This window comes from Puma concolor, chromosome D4 (assembly GCF_028749965.1).
Source record: "Puma concolor isolate L17-30 chromosome D4, mPumCon1.1.hap2, whole genome shotgun sequence".
In the NCBI taxonomy this organism is placed as follows: domain Eukaryota; kingdom Metazoa; phylum Chordata; class Mammalia; order Carnivora; family Felidae; genus Puma; species Puma concolor.
In genome coordinates this window covers 27,556,885-27,565,860 of record NC_141679.1, presented here as the reverse complement: position 1 = coordinate 27,565,860, position 8,976 = coordinate 27,556,885, and the positions used below count along the sequence as shown (strand labels likewise).

Genomic DNA, 8,976 nt, shown 5'->3' with positions numbered 1-8,976 from the left:
TTTTATTTGTCAATTATACATCAATAAGAATGGGAGAAAAATCACACACACACACACAATCACACCAAACATAAAACTGGGAAGGCAAAACTCACTGGGTAATTAGCAGAGAAACCTCACAGAGAGCATGACATTTTGTTGTTAGATGATTCACACGACGCACATTAAGGGCTTGAAGTGGAAAAATATTAAACCACCAGGTCAGTCAGTCCTTCCACACTTGCTGCCAATGTTTACTTCAGTTCCGGTAACACAGTAGACTTGGGTATTTTTCTTTTCAGTAGATTGAAGAATATGAATAACATCTGTGTGTGTGTTGAATACTTGTGGAACAAAAGCTCAGAAATGTCACACTAAAATGAACAAGACTTGGAGGAGCGTGGCTGTTGGACAATCTCAGTTTCCAACTCTTCTGAGATTCAGCACAGAGAAGAAGCAGAGGCCATGACCTGCCCCTCCTAATTTTCAGAGAATGGACAAGGCATCTAGTGTAACATCACACTCCTGGCTATCAACACACAGAAAAAAGTAAGTATTTCATTTTTCTGGGGAGGAGAGAGAAACTCCTGAAAACAGTTAATGGAAGAAAGTATTCTCTGAAGGCTGGAGGCAGCTACAATTGCTTCCGTGTTTTTACTTCTGCATCATGGAGCCATGCTTGAGGAGAGGGACTCAGATTCAAACGAGAGGAGTAGAGTTATTTCTGGCAGCAGCCATGAGGGGTTTTGCTGTCCTTGAGGACAGGATGGTAGAGGAGGAAATGAGGCCCTCAGAAAGACTCTGCTGCCCAAGATGGGGAAATAGGTGATCAGGTAGCTAGGGAGAAGGAGGGAGCCAACAAGTTCTCTCTGAATATTCTCCAAAAGTGGCATCTGTAAAACAAGTTTGTTTGGGTACCACACTGCTATGGTTGTTGTTGGAGCTTCGATAAAAAGATAGCTCTTTTATCACTGTGCAAAAGACAGTGATAGAAGATTCTGAGACCCACAGAGAAGGTAGAGATAAGGTCCCTTATCTGTGAACCTATTTCTACCAGCCCCAGATCTCCCTAGCTCTCCCCCTGCTCACAATATAGCATATGAGAAAAACCCAAAGTAGATCATTATAATACAAGGTGGCCACCCCGGTCATCAGGAGTGGAGCACCTGAGGTGGAGAAATGAGCAAGAATCAGGGATTAGGAGAAGACCTTTATTATCAGGGATAACATAAATAGGACTTAAATGATGGGTAACATTTAGGACTTTCAGATTCTATTAACCAAGCAGATCCCTACAAGCAGACTGGAATTAGGCTCTGGGCCAAAGAGACTTGCATGTGTTGGACTGTTCTGTGGTTATTTCCCATCCTTGAGAAGGCCAGATGAAAATACATTCGTAGAAGCAGAAACCAATTCTTTCTTTCCTGGGACATCAGAACAAATGGACTCAGAATACCACCATTATATTTCTGTTGATTTAAAGAATGGCTTTGTAGGGAACTGTCTCTGAGTTTTCTGCCTTCCTGGGAAATATCACAGATGTGAACCATCTTAAAGAAGGACAAGGACCAAAGTGTTTTTGGATATGCTGCAGAAAACATGAATTTACTGAGGCAACAGAGGGTGAAGGTGTTCGAAAAACTTGTAGCTTTAGCCATAGGCTGCAAGACTCAACACTGATAATGTGGTGTTGGCACGATCTTAACAGAATCCATGAGCAACATGGTTAAAAGACCAAATCATGAATGTCGAAGCTGAATCTGGTTTGTTCAGAAGGTCCCCAGGATGGTGGCCCTAAGTAAACTCTGGTTTCATCAAAGTATTTCTGAGATTATTAACAAAAAATTCCAGAAACTGTTACCAATTTTTCCAGGACAATCTGATTTCAAATTTTTATTGGAGTCTGCCTTCAGCCAATCATTTCATGTCTCTGAGCCCCAATTTCCTTGCCATAAAATGAAAAGTATTAACTAAACATTTTGCAAATACACCATCCCTCTTTTAATATGCCGTACGGTCTATAACGCATCTTTCAGACACATTGCCTTTATTTTTCTACAGCAAAAAATATGAATTACATGGGTAATACATGAAGATATTTTCTTTGTAAAAGAAATAAAACATCATAAATTAAACTCAACTTCACCACTTACAATCCCAGTTTTCTTCTTATCTCTTTTAATCGCCAGTATTAGCTTGCCAACTTTGTAAATATTTTCACTTACACCTATTTGCTCCTGGGAAATAGATAGCCCTGTTCTGTTTGTGTATTTTCACAGGAGTTGTACTCTATGAAACCTATCATTCTGTGATTTCCTTTTTATTTATTCCACAATATACGAGAAGCTCTTCAGTGCCTACAGATCTACCTCATTCCATTCTGTGGATGTACCACCATGCTTTGGGGTCACACTCACATTAATGAACATGGACTTGTTCTACTGAACATCTTTGAAAATGCCTCCTTGGGCACACATGAAAACGTATGCTGGAGTAGACAGTGCAAATGAATTTTCTGGGTCATGGACGTGAATCCTTTAGATTTGGGGAAATACCAAATCATCCTCCAAAATTGCTAGACCAGTGAATACCAGCCATTCAAGAGAGTTCCCTTTTTCATGGAGAATATTCTTGCTGATGCTAAACCTTAAAACCTTTTGCCACCCAGCTGGGTGGAAAGTAGCATCTTATTGTGTGACCCTGATTACCAGTGACATGGGACACCTTTTCACACACACCTCTTTGATTTCCGTTTACATGTAGTGCCTGCTCACAGCTCACTGGGTACAGTCTCGGAAACGTCTGAGTTCAAATGTCATCTCTGGTATTTTCTGCTGTGTCAAGTCACTGACTCTCTACGCTCACAGTTCCTTCGGCTGTTCAAAAAAGAAAAGAAAGATGCCTTAACTGTCTTCCTCAGCAAAGAAAACTGAATTCCTCTTGAACACTCTCTTGGGTTTAGCTTGTCAACAGCTATGCAACTGTACCAAGTAGAGTATGATCAGAGGAGCAGAATCACTAACACCAAGGGTGATATAAAATAAGGGATTTATTATGGGGATTTGATCTTACACAATTCTGGGTGATGATTAAACAGTCCATGTAAGGCTGTGCTGTGTGGCGATGACCCTATAGTCAGCAGCGCGGGCAGCTGGGAAAGAAAGATGGAGGAGAAGGGGGGTGTGGCAAGGACAAACTGGAACCCCTGATACTGAGCTGGAACCCATGAAGGCAAACCGAAATCCACACCGGTCTCTCCAAAATGTCGAATTACATTATGTGACTCCGGTGCCTTTCATCAGAGGGCGAAATGTACTTGGCCCAGAAGTTGAAGAAGTTGAAGGATAACCCAGTGGATCTGGAGAAGCTACTGACCAGGAAGACGAGCGGCCACGTGTGTGAGAGCAACAGCAGCACCAGAGCTCTGCCCCCAGCTTCCAGGGTTAAAAAGAACACTGCCAAACATCGCTTCGTCTTCCCACGCCTTGCAGCCCCGCCAGCCCGGAACTATGCAGGTGGAGAAATCTGGGAAGCACCTGAGCGGAGCACACATGCTACCAACCCAGGACAAATGACAAGCGTGAAATTTGTCCGTTGCGGACCCATTGTCGAAATGTTTGATCTGCGCACATCCTGGTCATTCCATTTGCCAGACCGTGTCCTTCCACGCTTGTCCATGAGGAGTAAGATCAAGGGAGCGAGGTGGTCAAGTTTCTACATCTTAGCAGGTCAACGAAAAAACTTAAGATTTTGTAAGGGAAGAGGCTGGTGACAAAGGCTGAAATAAAATCCGGGGATCTGCGTGCCATTTTGCAGAGAGTCCGAAGAAGACAGAATTCCCTTCCCTGTGGATCCCAGCCACACATGACCACCTGAAGAATCCCAACCGCATGGATTTCCCCTACTGCCCAGTGAAGTGCACCTTTGTCTTTTGGAACAGACCTGTTTTACAGGAAAAGAATTAAAAGTAAGGGCCATAGAAGTACTACACTAATTATGAGCCGGAATGTGTCAGCCAGAAATGAGTTACAAGCTGGCCAGGGCCTGCAAACTATAGTTAGATATTTAATAACGTTCAGGCATGCAGCTGTGAGGACTTCTGGAAGCTTGCCACCTTTTATTATGGTGGCGCCTGGCAACACCCTTGTAGTTTAGAGTCTGTCAGTCTTTCCAGTAGAAACTCCATTTTTTTTTTTCAGAACTCTCTAAATCTCCTTTTTCAGTTACATAAATTAGAAACTTGCATGTAGCACTGCCAAAAGGAGGATGTTTTGTGTTGGTTCTCACTGTTATTGTTTTGCTCTTCAGATTGGAATAACCTCAATCCGGATCTAACATTTACTGTACCAAAAAAGAAAGAAAGAAAGAGGAAGGAAGGAGGGAAGGAAGGAAGGAAGGAAGGAAGGAAGGAAGGAAGGAAGGGAGGGAGAGAGGGAGGGAGGGAGAAAAAGGCAGAGTTAATAGATAGGCTCTCAGCTTGGTTCCAATTTTTCCTACAGAAATGACCTGTTCTTTCCTTTCCCTATCTGGGGCCATATTGAAAAAGGCAAATACACTATAGGCAACGTGTTTTGCCTAAAAAATGGTATCTGTCTTTAGATAAGATAAAAGAAAGCTAAAGATGGGGAAATGTGCCTTCTCATTTCTTAGTTTGGTATAAAATTATTGACCTGGCAACAAAAAAGAAATCAAGGAAGAGCTTTATGCTTCAATATACATGCTTAAGAAGCAATTTTTCATTAGGAAAATTGCATACATAGTTCAGGAATCCTGGATGACACAGAAAAACCTGCAGTAATTTCTCAGTTCTGGTATAAGATACATTATAGATTTAATAGCAGCTATTCAGAAGAAAGGTGAGGGGGGGAGAAAGAAGGAAGAAAGATATCACCTCCATAAATGTACACTGGGGTTAAGATGCATCCCAATTTCAGAAGAATAAATATATATATATATATATATATATATATATATATATATATATGTGTGTGTGTGTGTGTGTGTGTGTGTTTGTGTGTGTGTATACACATATATGTGTATATATACATATTTTATATATGTATAATGTATATATAATATGAAGAAAGAAATGTCTTCGAATAAGGGAATAGGGCATATAGCTCATTATCATTTACAAAATGCTTTCAATCAAATTTTGCTAGAGCATTCTTCTCTGCTCTAGATGAAATACCAGGCAGATTCGATAACTTTTCTAGTGATTTTTCAGGTATCAAAAAGCCAGTTAAGGAATATCTAGGTGACTCAGTTGGTTAAGCATCTGACTCTCGATCTCAGCTCAGGTCATGATTTCACGGTTTGTGAGTTTGAGCCCCACATCAGGCTCCACACTGACAGTGCGCAGGCCTGCTTGGGATTCTCTCTGTCTCTGTCTCTCTCTCTCTCTCCCTCCCCCTCTCTTTCTCTCTCAAAAATAAACTTTTTTTAAAAAGTCACTTAAACGTAAAGTCAAACTGCCACAGTCTTACGCCATTTAAAATCGCATACCTCTGCTTGTGTCTGAACCAGCTTGGATGTCGACAAAGGTGGAAGGGATAGAATGAGTTTTTCTGTGATTTTTTTTTTTTTTTTAACCTTGCTCTTTCTCTTCTCCTCCTCCCATCCTTCTACTTCCTCTGGCTTCTCCAAGTTTGGAGTGAGGTAAGGATTAAGAGAGAGAGAAAGGTCTTATCAGGCTGATCTTACAGCCAGTTCATTCAAGACAGTCCCAGCTTACTTTGGGAGCTCCCAGTCATGGCTGTTGTCTGCGATATTTCTATGAGGTGTTTGTTATGAACAGTTACACGAAATTCATGAGAAGGGGTCTGGTGGACCTCTGACCTCTATCTACTTCCAGTTCCTGCCATGGTTTTATCTGATAGCATGAGAGAAATACATAGCCAAATCTGAATGGGGACCTGACCTTTTTTGGACACAAAGTGACACTCCCTCTATGGGGACAGCATGCAGTGCATAGTTAGGGATGACCCTACCGGCATCTTGGTATACCAGGTAGCTATGCTGTGGCCCATGACATAAATTATACTAACAGCCTTCAACATACTGAAAGCCATTAGGCTACCAAATGGAAGGATCGGTGGAAACGCTGAAAATAATAGGCTGCGTGCATGTGAACTATGCATGAGAAACAGGGGCTAAGAAATCTTGATGTGTAGAGAGTAGTGTGAAAGCTAAGGTTTCCTATATATTATATAGTACAAATCAACCACTATTTATGTTATTCCTGTATTGTAAATAACAAGAGCCAGATTTCTCACTGTTGTGGACAGAAGTAAAAGTTAAGGAAAGGGAGAAACTAGAATTAACTTATTTGTTGGATTGGAATCAAGTTATGAACGCGTGTACTCAGTATGAACTCATATATATACAAATAGATAGGTATAGAAATGTATATCTGTTTGCTTATATATACGTTTCCTAGTTCTGTCTACTGAGAGAGCCTAGAAACACTATCTTCCAGCAGTCTGAGCATACCTGGCGCCAGATCTTGGTTTCTATATTCCATTCTCCAATAAAAGGAATCAGAGCTCCCTGGGGGAAAGAATTGATTCTAGAGGTGGGCCAGGAAAAACACAAGAGCCTGGATGATCTTGTGGTGCCAGAAAATAAGGAAGCGTTTGAGAAAGGAGAGGGGCACATCAAAAGGCAAGGACACATTCCAGTGTGTGCGTGTGTGTGTGTGTGTGTGTGTGTGTGTGTGTGTAAGACATCTTCCTTATCCATTTGTCTATCTATAGACACTTAGGTTGCTTCCATATCTTGGTTATTGTAAATGCCATACAATGTAACTCATATTTGGAATCTAACAAACAAAACAGATGAATAAAGAAAGAAACAAGAATTAGAATCAGAGAATAAATACAGAGAACAAATTGATGCTTGCCTAGAGGAGAGGGAAGTAGGGGGGTGGGCAAAATGGTGGAGCAGTGTGGGAGATGCAGGTTTCCAGCTAGGAAATGAATAAGTCACAAAATAAAAAGCACAGCATAGAGAATATAGTCAATGATATTATAGTCGCCTTGTACGATGACAGATGGTGGCTACATTTATGGTGAGCATGGCATAACGTATAGAGAAATTGAATCACTGTGTTGCACACCTGAATGTAAAATAACATGGTGTGCCAACTATACTCAAAAAAAAAAAAATTAAGGGCAAGGACACAACCTAGGGGACTCCCCATGGTCAGAGCTGCAACAATTTGATTTAAAAAAATAACTATAGTACTGGGTTATGACCCATAGAATAAAATAATTATCTATAAATGCACAATAATATTAAGGAATTATTGGATCAATAAAGGGGGGGGGTGGGGAGTTCTTCTTTACAGAAGAATCCCAATTTATAAATGTAGAAGGAACCAGGGAAATAAAAAAGTCACCGCTAAGGGGGCACCTGGGTGGCTCAGTCCTTTAAGCATCCAACTCTCGGTTTTGGCTCAGGTCATGATCTCACAGTTTATGAGTTCGAGCCCTGCATCAGGCTTTGAGTTGACAGCTGCTTAGGACCTGACCTGCTTGGGAATCTCTCTCTCTCTCTCTTCCTCTCTGTCTCTGCTCCTCCCCTGCTCACTCACATGCTCTCTCTCTCTCTCTCTCTCTCTCTCTCTCTCTCTCTCAAAATAAATAAACTCTTCAAAAAATCACCATTAGGCAAATGCCACAGTAATAATTGTCGCAGGCAAGAGGTATCAATGTATGAGGCAAAAACCATTGAGCAAAATTTGAGGAGATTCAAGATACCAACATTGTTTCAAAGTATCTCACCCGAGATATTTATCAGTTATATACGGGAAAATAGTAACTTTACAATAGACAAACCCAATAGACAGCCTAACCAACTGATTGAGGTTAATATCCGGAGTAACAAAAAAAATGTTAATATCATGCATGCCCTGACAGGATGCCCTAAGAAGGACACACAACACTTCTGAGATATTCCTGCCCAAAATGCACATCTTCAATATGATCACGAGAAAACATCAGACGAACTCAAACTGAGAGTCATTCTACCAAACAAGTGATCTGTACTCGTCAAGAGTGGGAAGATCATGAAGGACCAAGAATGTACGGCTGTCACGACTGGGGGAGGCCGAGATGACACAGCAAATGAAGGTCATGGGGTTTCATCCTGGAACAGGAAAGGGGGTGAAAGGGCTCTCTCCTGAAATTTGCATGGAGTCTGCAGTTTAGTTAACAACATCGTACAAATGTTCATATCTTGGTTTGGACCACAGTACTGTGGTTACCAAAGGTGCTAACATTAGGGGAAGCGAACTCTGAACAATTTTTTCAACTTGCAGTTTTGCAATTTGAAAATTATTTCAAAATAAAAACTTTCTTTAAAAATCCCACTGATCAGAAGGATATTTTGTCTCGGTTGTAGGGCACACACAATTTAATTGCATCCAACATGTTACCATCAATATAGAAGCTAGAGTTACAAAAATTTACAAAGATATATTCCCAGCTAGACAAACTGAATCTTAAAATTTTTGTGACAAAGTCGATGCTGAATTCAAAAGAAAAAAAAACAAAAATGCAGCATGATAGTGCACACTTTTTTTCTTTGCTGCTCAGTTTTATAAATGTTTGAAATTTTGAAGGGTTATTTTGCAAATTGACATAAATGTCCAACATTTGTATTGAGCTTCTATGTAAATAAGTTAAGTTTTGGTTGGATTTATTTAAGGTCAGGTGGGGAGGGATGCTCGGGTGGCTGAGCCGGTTGAACATCCAGCCTTTGATTTTGGCTCTGGTCATGATCCCAGGCTGGTGGGATCGAGCCCTGCATTGGGTTCCGCGCTGAGCATGCAGCCTGGTTGAGATTTTCTCTCTCTCGCCCTTTGCCCCCCTCCCCAGCTAGCGAATTCTCTCTCTCTCTCTCTCTCTCTCTCTCTCTCTCTCAAATAAAAAATAAATAAATGAGAAAACAGATGAGGATCTTTCTTCAAACTATTCAATAAGTATAAGGCCAAAA

General features: G+C 41.0%; 1 long non-coding RNA gene across 1 annotated transcript; it reads left to right on the top strand.

Moving 5' to 3' along the window:
- Positions 1-210: 210 nt before the first annotated feature.
- LOC147574778 (uncharacterized) lies at positions 211-8,348 on the top strand. Its single transcript, XR_015243492.1, has 2 exons — positions 211-528; positions 7,899-8,348. It is a non-coding gene; the product is annotated as an uncharacterized LOC147574778 (long non-coding RNA).
- Positions 8,349-8,976: the final 628 nt, after the last annotated feature.